The following is a 15,306-nucleotide window of genomic DNA, read 5'->3' as shown; positions in this document are numbered from 1 at the left end:
ATAAGTATCTATACGCACACGTGTGCATAGATATATCTATACACACACGTGTGTGTGTGTATATGTATATATATGTATATATACATACAAACACACGTATACACACACATGCATAAAAAGTATTAAAAAATTACACAAGTATTATAATAAAAAAAATAAAGAAAAAAAGAAAAAATAAAAATCAATATATAAATACATTTCCCACTAACAGAGCCCTAGGTTTGCTGCGTATTGGTCCAAAACAGGTGAAATGCAGACTCTAAGGTAAAGTAGAAAATGGGCCCTACCCATATGTGCAACTTAAAATGATTTCTAAAGTATTGCTCCTCAAAAATGTTGGCAATTTATTCCACAATTTGACAACAGCCTAAACTTATGAATTTTGATCTTAATTTTTACACCTTGCAGCCTGGAATGATTCACAATTTAATATTAAACAAAATTCAGTTTAGCACAAAGGGCAGGAGAAGCCAAACAAAGCCTTTCAAGTAACCTACCGAAAATAATTTTTTACATTGCCAAAAGGACTCTGAATGCTTTCAAGCATCATTAAGATTACCCATTGAACAAGAGCAGAAGAAAGAAGTATATTGGCATTACATAAGTTGACCTTGTGAAATTATATACCATTTGAGGTGTCAAAGAATTTTAGAGTTGTCTCATGTGCATCATCCTAATATTAACAGCACTTGCATTTTTCTTTTTATACTAGTTAGAACTTTTTTTTTAAAACAGCCAAGCCTCTATACTGTGTAACCACTCTCTCACCAAAACTGAATGGTTGTAGTGGTCTGTATGAACAGAAATTCATCACTCACCTTTTTTGAGAAATTAATACGCCAACTATAGCTTTGAAAATCAAACAGAACTTTCACATACAATGTAATTAAGTTATCCAGATCCCAGAGGGACTCCACAGGCAAAATCTGATACTTTGAATACTAACCACAAACTTCAACATGCTCAGAGCAGTGTCTCAGCCACAGCTTAAGCCAATCTTTGATTTTATTATGGTATGAAATACTATCAATAGTACCAAGATCTGGATATACTACAATACCATCATCCAAAGCTTCATTAACAGACTCATAATTGTGCTAAATTGTTGAATGTCTACTTCGTTTGTGAATCCATGTTGTCTTGTATCAAGGAGACAAGTATTTTACATTTAGTAGATAATGGCCACCACCTCTCAAAACTCTTGACCAAAACAGAAGTTACACTAAGTGGACAGCAACATCATAAGATCTGCCCTTACATACAAAGATGAACACTAAACCAGTCTCCAAGCATTTATTTTAATCTATTTACTGGGGTAAAATACTGATCCAACAATGAAAAATTACAGACTGCGTTGCATCGCTATGCAACAAAATGTGTGCTGCACAAACAGTGATTTAAAACTTTAATTACAGAAATCTAATGCATACATACCACCAACAAGCCAAATGTGTACAATTACAAAGAAAACGTAGAACAGAATTGAAGTAGAAAAGGGCTCCAAGTGTGTTAGGTTAGAAAACCCAATAGATTTGTAGGTAAATACTAGGCTAGCTGCCCTTGCGGGCCTTAAGCATATCCACATTTCCCTTTTTTTGGTCCCATTTGGTTAAAGATTGGCCTTACCCACCCCAGGTAAGGACAATTATACATCAACCCTAATGAGAACATCTGGGATCATGCAATGGATAATTTGGGGAGACCCATGCATAGGATAAAGCACTTGGGAACTGCCTCTGTCCATTAGTAGTACAGGGGACAGTTCAGTGGTCAATTTTCTATTTCCCATCCATTGATCTAGACTGCACTTGCATACAGACATGAATGAACTTTGTTTTATGTGGATGAGAAGTCTGTTGCTCAGCAGCGGTATCCTCTGTGATACATACTTCTCTCCAAACTATTCTATTGATGTTGCAGAAAATATTTACATTTTATACTTCTGAAGCCATCTGAATTGCTGATGTGCAGTAAATCCATCAGTAGTGCGTCAAAGTATGCCAGACACAACCCACCTCTTAGCAGTATGTAGAAGTATAATGCCAGGGATTTGTGTCAGTCAACATAGGATGTGTTTAGGCCTTGTATCCTTTTAGTAAGAAATCTCTGTGGGCAATCCAATTGTTGCATATCTGGACAGATGCATGCCAAAGGGAGCATTATACTCAATTACTGGGTCTAATGAGAGCTGCGTAACGGGGGGCAATGACATTCCTAGATCTAGGACATAATCCCTTCATTTATAAGCTGTGCAATATAGAACTTCTACAAAAATTGACACAATGGTCAAAAGTTAAGTCACTGTTCACATATGTTCCCAAATCCCTAACTACGTCAACTCTTAGGGGCATACTGTTCATGTGGTAGTTCCCTGGGATAGATTACTTCCCGAAGGAAACAATACAGATTTTGGCATTTAACTTCAGTCTACGACTGACCACCAGTTATTTGGAACAAACCTTCCTGCAGGATGGCCAAGTCATGTGGGGATTAAACGACTGCTCCTAGCTTGCAGTCATCTACTAACTTGGCCATTAGGTAGGCGGCATGTCTTTTAGATGGACAGCTGCATTCAAACTGCTAAATATTACTTAACTGTGGCCTGAACAGGGAGTGGCTTGTGTGACCAGTTAAATCAGGAGAAAGTGACAAGGACCAGTGCAGAGAAGCAATAACTTGTAGAATACAGTCTAAGAGAAAGGTTTTTGTGAACAGTGTCACAAAGCCCATTATGTACACCATAACACAATACAATATTAGACAATGAGATTAATGGATGCATCAGAAATCCTGAAAGGATAGAGACAAAACATCTCAGAATTAAATCAGGTCAATAACACTACTCGTCCTTGTCCAAAGCAGAAATGACCAAATCTTCCATAATTGTTGGATATGCGAGAGGTTTTATCAGAAGCCTAGCTCTCAGCAAAAAGTACATTATCTGATTAAAACAATGTAGCAAATTTCTCACTTATGGCAGCAGCCATATCTATACAGTCATGTAGAATTCCTTCATCCAAGAATTTGCAAGGTCTATTAAAGGCTTTCAACTATAAAACCTTAGTATAGACATTAAAAATTCCTCATATGCAGACATTTGTTTCTCAAGTATTTTAACTATTTAAAGAAAGCTTTAGAACTCAAACACTTTATATTCATGAAATATGGGTCTCGTAGGTAATTTTGTTACCCGTTATCCCACCAAGGTGGAAATGCTTACTTTATAACCAGCAATCCAATATTTGCAGGCATTTACATTCAAATGAACCCCAAGGAGTCGATATCACTTGCCAATTTGTAACAAGGTTATATAGACAGACAAGGTCTTAACTCTCCACTACTTCATCACAAAGCCCCACACAGTCATATTGTAATTACTAGTTTGGAGGCGTAAAAGTAAAAATGAAGCAGTAAATTGAAATGCAGAGTGATCAGATTTTCCAAGTGGGGCAAAAAATCCAATGTTAGATATTATACAAATATTAGATTACCACAAATCTAAAGTAATGGAATTTTTGCCAAAAAAATCAACCATCTGAACAAAGCTTCAGGATACAAGTCTTGTGTGTTTTACAAACTAAAGTGACAACTTAACATTAGACTAGTTAAAAAACACCTAAAAATATCAAGTTACACTTATCAAAAATATATAAAAGTGGTCTGTTCAATATTTTTCTTGGCTGCTTTAGTTCTAAGCTGAAGACTTTAGAAAACTTCAAAATAAGCGGCATAATTTAATAGGAAGAGGCTCTGTGGAGCACCTAGGTACCCCATATGTTTTGGTAAAACAGATCAATGGGCCAAACAAAAAGTGCCCCCCGCCTCAGTTCTCAGGCCTTCACTCTTATCAAATCCTGGGATACAACTATCACCACACTGCCACACTTCTGTAACAGCCATAATGCAAGATTGATCCATTAGAGCAAACAGCTCAATCTTACTTCTAAGGCTCTGTTCACAACCATCATTTTAGTAATCTGTTCAGTCCAGCCAAATGGTGTTTTAGATAATATTGCACACACAGTTTTATCTTAAAAAATTCCTTGCTCAACAACTTACCATTAAGAATAATGGGGTAAGAGTTGCTCCTGTCCAACTCTATCAACCCAATTTTTTTTCTACATGGGGTCAGGGTAGCGTGTTAACTGTTGCCTACTCTCCTAATTCAGTGCCACACTCCTGTCACAGTTCTTCACACAATCCACCTCTTTGCTGTACATCCTCGTTTCATCTTAACTTCTTCAGTTCCCAAATCTTCCTCACCAGATTGTCTTTTGCTTTTCTGCACGTGTCCAAACCACCGTAATCTGTTCTTTGATATTTTCTGCAACTGGAGCTACTTTGGCTTCTGCTCTTACGTCCTCATTTCTTCATCCGTCCCACAGTATGCATGCTACCACCCTTCTCAGGCACTTAATTTCCATCACCTCTAGCTTCATCTGCTCTGCCTCTACTGCCCAGATTTCTGTACCATACAGTAGTACTCGTCACACCACTGTCTTGTACATCTTACTTTTCAGCTTCTTGGGCATGCTTCTGTCAGACTACACCCGACACTATGCCAGTTGGCTGCAGCCCCTCTGATTCCAGCTTTGACCTCTTCATTCAGACTCTCCTTCTCCTCAATCACCCCTCCCAGATACTTGAAATAGTTTACCTGTTCCACTACCTTCCCTTCTATCACTATTCGCAGCTTCTTCAGATTTCCCCAATTTGCTGCCATTACCACTGTCTTATCTGTGCTTTATTTCATCCCATGTGCCTTCAGCAAAGGATAGGAGAATGGAATGCCAAGCTGAAGTTCTAGCTCCTGGTCTGCCTGTAATGCCACATCGTCTGCATGCAACTTTGTTGACCTGTCCCCTCCAACATATTTGCTAATGTAGTCCATCACCGGTATGAACACCAGTGGGCTCAGAGCTAAACCCTGGTGTGTACACATCCACTCCCACTAGAAACCCCTTTTTGAGGCCAAACACTGTCTGTACTCTAGGCATTGGGTCCTTTTACACAGCCTGCACCAATTCTACCCATGTTTCCGGGACTTCAAACTACCGCAGTACAGCCCAGATCAGCTTTCTTGGGACCCTGTCATATGCTTTCTCCAAATCTAGGAATGCCCAGTTGGACTGTCTCCTTATTTCTAGCTTCAAGTATCTCTCTCATTGCAAACATTGGGCCAATTGTTCAGATTCAGATCAAGATGCAGCACTGCTCATCTCCCATCTTACCATTCTACTACCCTGTGCATCAGTTTATCAAATCACCCTCTCCAGAACTTTCATGCAATGGGATAGGAGTTTAAGCCTCTGTACTAACCACAGTTGTGGATGTCCCCTTTGCTCCTGTACACCACCACGAGTATGCTTATTCTCCAGTCATCTGAGCTATGCCTCTCTCTCCATACTGCTATTAGTACCCTCAGGAGACGTTTTTCCCCCATCTCATCCAGCATCTTTATCATATCTGCTGCGACTTCATCAGAACCTGCTACTTGCCCCAACTTCATTTTCCTTAGTGCTATTCATTCTTCTTCTAGGGTGGGCTCCTCCTCTTCTCTCATCGTAGGCTGTTCCTGGGGCAGTACATGTTCTGTGGGGTTTTCATCATTCAGAAGCTGCTGGAAATACTTCTTCCATCTGCCTTTGATGTCCTGTGGACTGCTGAATAGGATGTTGCTGGCATTCCTCATGAAGAGAGTGACCATCTTCTTTATCTTTCTGTCTTTGCCTTGCAATCTGATAGTTTATTTGTTCCACTTACTGAGTCACTTTCCAGAAGCTGGTAGAGTGCCTCAGATGCCCTATTCTTTGCTATTGCAACTCCTTTCTTAGCTTGTTAGCCAACCAGTATTCCTTCCTACCCAGGTTAGTCTTTTCTATTTCCCACTTTTTCCTGCACTTTCTTTTGATGACTTCCTGGACTTCTACATTTCGCCACCAACTTTTCTTATGTACCCTATTTCCATACCTGGCTCAGCCACAGCTTTTTTTTTGTAGTCCTAACGCATGCTGTTTTTAGGTGCTGCCATTCTTATTCAACTCCACCTATTTCCTTCTCTTCTTGGGGTGCTAAAGTCTCGAGTAATTCCTTGAACGGTTGTACTCTCTCCAGTCAACGTCCAGGTCTTCAGCCTGGTTTCTGTTGGTCTTAGAGCCTTTCTCTGACCACCGCTTGCAGCTGACTGTGGCAACTATTGGTTTACGCTGTGGGCAGACTGTTTCACTGGGGATGACTCTGCAATCATGGATTGTACCCCAGTCTCTTTTCCTTACTAGGAGAAAGACTACCAGAGTTGCATGTTGGCTACTCTTATAGGTTATCTTGTGAATGTCTCTTTTTGGACCGTGTGTTAGCTACTATTAAGCCATTTGCCAAACAAAATTCCAGAATGGTTTCTTCCTTTATTCTTGCTGCCCCACCCATGTGACTCAGGCAGTCCTCCTATCCTGTTTGTCCGGATTTGTGCATTCAAGCCACCCATTTTCAACACCAATTCATGTTGTCCTACTTGACCTAGTAGGTCCTGCAACTGCTGTCTGAATATATTCTTTTCCTCACAATCACAACCCTACTGTGGGGCATAAGCGGAGATTATGAATACTACATCAATACACTGGAGTCTGCCATTAAAATTATGATGATATCCCTCACTGCCTTCTGAAGTCTCTCTCTTACCAGAATTCCTACACCATTTCTAGCCTGTCCCCCTCCTAAGTAGTAGACTCTGGATCCCAAGCCAAGTGGCTTTGCTGCACTGCCCTTCCATCTCATCCATACACAAGATGCCCAGCCTCCTCCATATCATGGCATCCACGTCCAAGCTGTGTCCAGTCTGTGAACCTACAATACGCATAGCAATTCTCAGTTCATATTTGGCAGATTTTTTTAGATCCAGCTTTTGCTCAGAGCTATCCCCAGGTAAACCATGCTGGGCAACTAGACACTGGCTTGCCAGTAGCTTATTGACACAGGGCTGCTGGGCTTTATGGTAGGCACACACTGGCCAATAGGGGCACATATACTCCTCCCACAGTTAGCAAGGGTCCCTGGCGTAGGTCATAGTAGGCTGGGTCCTCAACCAACTTATCACTGGCAACCACCATGCCCATTTTGGCAACATCAATCAACATGACCAAATCACCTAGAGCCATATTTTACACTGTTGAGTGGTTAGCCCTGCCACGGTGCGCTGTTTGTGATCCATGCTTTCCTATCTTGAAGATACTGCACACCACAATAGATGCCCAAAGCGGTTGGTCTGTACAACTTTTCCCACTATAGTGCACCATGTAGAGTCTGTGCTGCTGCTCACAGCTCCTGTCCAAACTCAGTACTGCCCAGAAATTCATCCCATAATCTAATCAAAATGATATCCACATTTCAGACAAAGCTCTCAACTACTTGAACAGTAAGTTTTTTTTTTTTAATGTTGATCGAGCTAGATTTTAAGGCAAAACTGCTTTTGAAAAACACTGCAAAAAGTACAATTCTCAACTTACTGATGTGTATGATCCAAAGGAGTAGAGTATAAACAACTTGCCACAAAACAGAAAACAATTTGAATTGAATGGCTAGTTAAACATTTTTCTAAACGAGACAAATTTCGTTAAACAAGGATCTCATAAAAATAGATTATGTGACACTTTTCTACTTGTGTCAGGCAAAGGCTAAATTGGCGACTTCATGATCAGGAAAATAATAATAAAAGCACTTCCCTTATTCATGCTACTCTGAGGGTCATGTCCTCAAATGTACCCCCAGCAGGATATGCGGTGGCACAAAATTACTACGAATACTCCCTTTACGTTTGACAGCATTTCCTGGACTATTTTCTCCACTGCTACTTGAGTGCAAGTTCCTCTTAGCATTCCTAGTCATTTCATCTTGTGTGGGCACAGGACTCTCTATAATTGCCTTACAGTACCCCCTCCCCACATGCATTTGCAACCATCCCCTACCACCACCCATTCAGCCCAATGACACCACCCACTAGAACAGCTTATTAATAATATTTAAAGTATCAATGGGCAGCTTAATTCAAATCAGTCGACAAATTAAAGCAGAATAAAAATATATAAATTCTTATTTCTTTTATTAATTACTTAAAGTTTTAGAAGTACAAGTTAGAAAAAAGTCTAGGAAGCACTGCAGGGCATAAACAGGTTTAATAAAACTACTGAATGACACGCAACATACAATTCAAAACTAAGAAAATTAATTTCATTAATCTCAACATGAGCTACTACTTGCTTTAACTTAAACAGATCAAGACAATGGAAAACTCAACAATATGAATAAAAAAGTATTCCATTTTAACGTGAATTAAAAATATCTATTAAGATACTCAATGGGAAGTAAAACCCCCAGATTTTTAAATACCTTCACTACATCCATTCTGAATAGTGAAAACCAGTACTCAAAAGTAAAAACTGTGCTACTACCTGTACTTTTATTTTACATTTCAATGAGTGACAAAAACATGTGCAGCTACTGGCACTTACAAGTCTATGTTGGGTGTGTCTTGCTTTTAAAATTTTCCTTCTATGGATTTACGCCCTATGCAATTTCGTGTGTCATTTTCCTTCTCTGGGTTTTCATTCTGTAGTCATTCTTCATTCTCATTATCAGAATCAGTATCTTCCATCAGTGATGTTAAATGACCGGTCTTTGCAAGCATGGAATTCACAACTGTGAATGAGTAACCAAAGCCCACCTTGTATACAGTGAGCCACAAAGTTATCTAGGTGTGAGGGAACCAATGTGCACCCTTGTGCCACTCATTTGTTTGAATTTCTTTTTTGGCTTAGGAGCACATCACCTCCACTTCATTTCTGGGCACTCCAGTAATGGGGCTGACAACGTTGGCACTGTGGTTTATGGTCAATGTTGGTAATTCATCTCCTGCATTCCAGAGATTACATTGTGGCTGCCTTCTGGTCTCAAACAATTGGAGGTGCCAGGAAGGACATGTTTCTGTGTAACTGACAAAAGCAAAATGACTTGTGGGTAGCAACACTTGCAGGATACCCACATTTCATTGGGAATAATGTCAAAGGACTGGAAGAAGGCAGTAAGTGATGCCATAGAAGCAGTCACCTGTGCGAAGAAGGTATTGCATTTTAACATGCTAAAATTTTTATCCTTTGTATTCTTACAAGAAATTGAACACATGTATAAAAATACAGTGCCTTGTCCCTTTATCCCAAAAGCATTTTGTGATGTAACATTGTTGCAAAATAACAGATTAGTGGAAACACAAGAAAGTAGTTAAGAACAAACTTTTTGTGCATGTGTAAAAAATTGTCACGTGAGGAAATCAGCGTTTCCCCGACATAAAAACTGTACTTCAGTTTTTTCATTTCCTGCTGTAAAGCTTAACAGTTCACTCAAATTTCTATTTTCCTATTTTTTTTTTTTTAACATTTAACAATTAAAGTGCAACAATTACATTACACACATGTATATATAGAAATTTAAAGTAAACAAATATACAAAAGGTACATACTATATACATAAAACTCTAAATTCATGAAATAAGGTTTGTTACTAACCTATAGTAACAGTTTCTAACGCATTGCTGTCAATCATGGCTGAAGTCATCCAGAAACACCCACAATTAAGAAAAGCAGGTGTGACATAATACAAATGCACCAACATACTACTGCCAAGTACATTACACCTAGAATCCAAAAGGTATTTTGAGCAAAACTAGGCCGAGGGATATTAGTCATATAATACTACAGCAGCACTGAATGGCAGAATCTGTACAAATCTGTAAAATGAACATGACTTATCAAACTCAAGTCTCAATCTGCACCATCTAATGGCACATTTGAACACTTTTCCTACAATATGTGCAACAGTCGCCCAGTCTGAGAGGACTGTTGCACTGAGTTGTCACACTGAGTTTCAGCAGCTTTACTGACCACATTCTTGTGTGGGAATTCATCCATCAACAAGTTTCCTAAAGCATGCAAACTGTGACACTTTTTAAAATGGCAATGTCAATGTTATCAAAACAATTCGCTACAAAGCCTAAATAGTCTACATCTGTATCACTAGAAAACAGCACCTTCACTAGCTAGGAATTGGACACATACCTGAGCAACTTGATACATTACAAGAATGTATTAACTAAAAAAAAAAAAAAAAAAAAAAAAAACACAATCTTTACTTCTGTAATGAAAAAAAACTGTACAACTTATGAGCTTAATGGACGTAACTTCATGCGACTGCTCACACAGAAGACACATACAACAGCAACCCCCTTTAAGGTTTCCTTCCTCTGACCAAGAACAGAAATAAGGCTAACAAGATAAAAAAAGAGAGAGAGAAAAAAATTAAATTACTGGCGCGTACGCACAAAAACTCAAAAGAAACTATTTCCTGGTGATGTTACTTTGTAGTTATACGAGGCAACCACTCAACATAGGAGTTACAAGCACTCCTTAAGGTAACCCTTTGCTTGAGAGCAGAGCTGGCTAAGTAGTGAAAAAAAACTGAATAACTGGTGTATTAATACCATTTTTTTTTTTTTTAATTGCTTGCTGAGTAGCGATGGCTGGTCTTGTGTCAAGTAGCATAACTTTCTGACATCTTATACATTTCTTTGCCAAGTTTTAAGGTTTAACAAATCTGTCCACGTGTTCTGGATCTTGGGAGCCCCCTATAAAAACAAGACAGTTTGGGGTTTTAGAAGTCATGTTTGAATACTGTAGAGGACATATGCAAGTTTACATCAAGGGCTCTCTGTTTTGGCAGGTCAGTGCTGAACTCTACTAAGTTGCCTTTTCGGTTTCAATGAGTTTTGCTTTTAAATTAGCCTAGCTCCAAAAGTGACTAGATCACATTCTGCAAGATTCAGAATGTTTGTCTTTATGTGGTCTAGTTAAGAAATAGAGACTTCTGGATTTTAAAGTTGGATCTACTTGATTCTTAGAAGAGTTAATCCACATTTTAAGAAAGTCTTCTATATGGTATTGCATTCCTAGCACACGTTAACTATTTTAAAGCTTTTGAAGTTGCACATAAATTTCTGTCAAATATGTAAAATATGGTAAAAACTTCTGAAAAAAAATCACCAACACAAGTGTATACTTTGAGGCAAAGAAAGACTTTTGTCAAATGTTGATATTCCTTACAGTACTGGTATCCCCAAGTAATCTGGAACAGCTAAAGATTTCACCATCACTGATCTCAGAATGGCATACATGTACACATTACACCAACTTAAGGCAAAATGTAGATTAGTATAATTCCTCCTTCAAACAAAATTTAAAATGCGAAGCTCTGAAACAAAGTTTTCTGTATATTACAGCTATAAAACTGTTGCACTGCAAATTCATTTAGCAAACATGGCTAACATTCCTATTACAGCAAGCCACATAACAAAAAAAAAAAAAAAAAAAAAAAAAAAAAAAAAGTGTGTTCTGCATAATACCCAGCACCTAATAGACATGGAAAGCCCGCAACTAACAGTGCACAAAATGTCTTTATCCATCACTAAACAAGACTCTACACCAAAAGATGCTCCCACAATAAACATCCCCACTACCCACTTTTTAACAAGTAAACCAAACAATTAGAACTAACTGCCTCTTTTCAGGGATAACCTAGGAGCACTATCTGGATAAGTGACCTACTCATATCCGCATGATATGCAATTTACAAATGAGAAAAACAAACTTTTCAATCGTTCATAGCCTTAACCCTCCAAGCTGAATTGCTAGATTTTCATTCCAATAAAACATTACTTTAAGTTACATACCAATAACCATATGGCCACAGTCCACTAATCAAACTTTGGTCACTAGCATTATAAATTTCTCTTTACCACTGCATCAACAAGCCAGTATAGTGCTTTTCGTTTCTCACAACATTGTGTTATCAGCTGATAAACCACCCTCAAAACTGGTTGGCAAGTCACATCTTAGGCTGCAGATAACAGAGAGGACACTGAGCACTCATTACAACATCCCAAAGCAAAAATTCAAACTGAAATGTACTTAGCATGTCCCATGTAAAAAAGGAAGATACCAACAGAGGAATTATACAAAAACTATCAAGACAGAAAATAGAAAGTACTCAACATGCGCATGAGGACTGCAAGGCTTAACCAACTAATCTGCTACAAAACCTTAAGCCTACTCACACCTGTGGCTTAAATTCCATGCTGTCAAGACACCCCCCCCCCCCCCAGGTGGAAAAAGACCTTTGTAGTGACATTTTGATGTATGCACTACCACCAGAGTCTCATTTCACTCCTTCCTAAAAAGCTTATGCGCTATACTTTGGAAGCACAGGCAGCACAACATAATCTACAGTTTTAAACAGGATGAAACATCTACATGCAATGACTTCCTCTTATTCTTAACCCGAGAAAGGCATTGGTTCCACGGTTGTAAGAGTACACAGAGCACCATCAGGCAATATCACAATACACCAAAGACCAAGCCAGACGACTGCCTCCCTTCATTCGCAAAATGTGAAATCAAAAACGAAAACAAAATATCTCTAGGGAATCTTTCTCATACAGCTCTACATCTGCAAAGAGACATACCTGCACTTGCTGTTCCTACAACTCAAGAGGCCCGAGTAACCATTCTCAGCTACTTTGTGAGCATTTTTTTTTATTTTAAACAGTCCCTAGCTGTGTGCACTTAAAGGAATTACCCTTTTATTACAGCTCCAGGATTACTTTGGAAAGTGTTCACATCGCAGAACGGCAAGAGCATGTCACTAATACACAACGGAGAACGAAGAAATACTTGCACAGAAAGCTTGTTGAATCTATACAGGGTCAACCACTCAAATGCAAATGAACTAGTAAAACTACAATCAAAATTACACCAACTAACTGCTTTAACTACAAAATGGCAGCAAGCCTAAAAAAAAAAAAAACATACCAACTGCATAAAAACATTACTCCAGCAGCGCACTGCTTGTGTACAGACTTTCAGCGTAACTACAAGAAGCCACAGAAATTCAAAACCCAGCAAATAAACTAAAGCCAAACAAGATGCAATTCGAAATTAGAATTCTTACAGCTATACCACTGCTGTTTTAGCACGAGAACAAAAAGGGTCGTAACGACAGAGCATCTGCATTGTTTTGTAGGAATAAATAAAAACGCACTGAGCACCCAAGAATGCCATTACCATCCCACTAATATGCATAACGTGAACAAACTCAAGTGCAGTGTAAGCTTCCTACACACACAGCCACTAGGTGCGCGAATAAGCCTTATATACAATGCATTATGATGGGAGCATCACAATTAACGGAACGGTACACACTCACGTGTGTCCCACACTTCAACTTGGATATACATGCAGCACTCGTTTTTCATTTCTTATTACTACTGTTAGAATTTCTTGCGCTTCTGTCTTAGCGAAAACGCCAAATTCAAAAGTAAGTACTTGTAGCAATATTAGGCTGTGGTGTAATACGTGCAATAGTTAGTTGTCATGCATACTGAACAATATGATTCCACACAGATTACTCCACATACAATACCAGGTAGGTTTACTAAAGTTACAGCCCTTAATAGTTACAGTCAGAATAGCGTTAGGTGAGGTCCTGTTACAGGAAAAGTATGTGTGGCAGATCTTAAGGCCTAGAAACTTCGCTTATACGAAACTCGGTCTTACTAGTGGTCACCTCACAAAGGACTTGTTTTATTGTGCCCCCCCCAGCACAAACACATACATTGGGGAGACGAAACTGCTGCCGTGCTACGTAGAAAGACAACGGTGCTTGACTTGTACTCCCAATAAAAAAAAGTCATAAACAAATCAACTAACCATAAAAACTACATCGAATATCTTAAAATAACCGCTTTACAGTGGGGCAACTTAATATCAACAAATCCCCCAAATCAGAACGGAAAAGGTTTGCTGAAACTACAGCAAGTATAAAAACCTACGTATCATCCAAACAAGAGTGGGGTCATGTCTGCAAACACAGACCTGTCAACTCAAACATTTAGGCCAGACAGCAGCTGGTGATGCACATTAGTACTGTACTTCCACAAAATAAAACTTAAGGTCTGCAGGGCCACCTGGGTGCAAGACCAAGCTTCAGTATGACTGTCACAACACGCTCTAGCAAACGTACTTGGATCAGACGGGGTGGAGTTTTGCTTTTCATAAGAAAATTAGGGTTTTAAACTTTTTCCTGCACATTCGGACACGTCAATACAAGTAAGAAATTTCAATTTAACACAAAAAGGGGTTACATATAATGCAAACACATTACTGTAATACACCAACTATACCTTACCGCCTTTATCTGCAGCATATCAGCTTGCAACCTATTTAGCAACAAATGTTAAAACATTCTCAGCAACATTTCCCTTCCCAATGAGCCCAAATACTTCAGCATGTCACCTGCACAATCTACAATAGCAATTGCTAAAACAATTATTCTGGGACTCATCTTTTTTCCAGGTCTTGCACTTTAAAACCAACACCCATCGAAAACATATTGCCATATAAAGATCATTTCACATAAACATTCAAATAAAGAAAATACCAGAGCGTACAAAGTGAATATACAACAATTCATAAACCTAACTGGTTTCCATTAAGCTAGAGTATATTGCACAACATTCAGTATGTAAACATTAGCTACAACCCCCCCCCAGTTAAGCATAGTGCTAAATAAATTTAACCATAAATAAATATATAAGCTCTAAGCTTACCTTGTGAGGCCTCAACAGCCCTGCTGCTGATTTTTTGCGCTTCCCACCCACAGGGACCCCGAGGACTTCCCCGGTGGTAGGCCTAAAGCCGCGGTATTGCCTGGGCACAGTGCCCGGCTAAGACACACTATTCCTTTTCCACTACAACAAGCGACCCACTCCTTGGAGAGAAGCTTCTATAACTGTATACCCTCGTAGAGGCAAATACTTTATCCTTTACTTCCAAAGCCGGCACTCAGACCAATGTTTTACAGTACTACCTATACCTCCGGTCAGACTCTCGGTAGGTTTCACTCTCCAAATCTCCTTACTTTCCAGCTACCCTGTACCACCCCTCCCCCACCAGCTCCCTCCGCGGGCGGAAACACAACTGACACAATGGGGATCACTGAACAAATCTGCAGGGGCTAACCACCCGCCCCACTGCAGCTTCTTTTGCTTATCATTGGTCTAATGCAGTTGTATAGTCTGTTTAGATACCTTCCCACTACGTGGAATGGTGGTGATTTCTGCTAGTCATACAACCGTCCGGCCTGCTGAGCATCTAGATGGCTATAAGTATCCGTGCTGCTTCTGTTTTTTTTTCAGTACAGATTTTAGTC

At 39.3% G+C, this 15,306-nt stretch overlaps 1 protein-coding gene across 2 annotated transcripts in view; it reads right to left on the bottom strand.

The window, feature by feature from the left end:
* The window catches only part of SETD5 (SET domain containing 5), a 2,687,190-nt gene extending 2,672,115 nt beyond the window's left edge, over positions 1 to 15,075 (bottom strand). The window contains exon 1 of one of the 2 annotated variants that reach the window (XM_044078031.1): positions 14,705 to 15,075. The gene's annotated coding sequence lies outside the window, so the exon portion shown is untranslated. The remainder of the gene's footprint in view (positions 1 to 14,704) is intronic. The other variant, XM_044078032.1, reaches the window with a different exon arrangement.
* Positions 15,076 to 15,306: the final 231 nt, after the last annotated feature.

Source organism: Protopterus annectens, chromosome 7.part0, assembly GCF_019279795.1.
Source record: "Protopterus annectens isolate FY-2018-M chromosome 7.part0, PAN1.0, whole genome shotgun sequence".
Classification (NCBI taxonomy): domain Eukaryota; kingdom Metazoa; phylum Chordata; order Ceratodontiformes; family Protopteridae; genus Protopterus; species Protopterus annectens.
The sequence above is the reverse complement of the archived record's forward strand: the minus strand, read 5'-3'. Positions and strand labels throughout refer to the sequence as shown.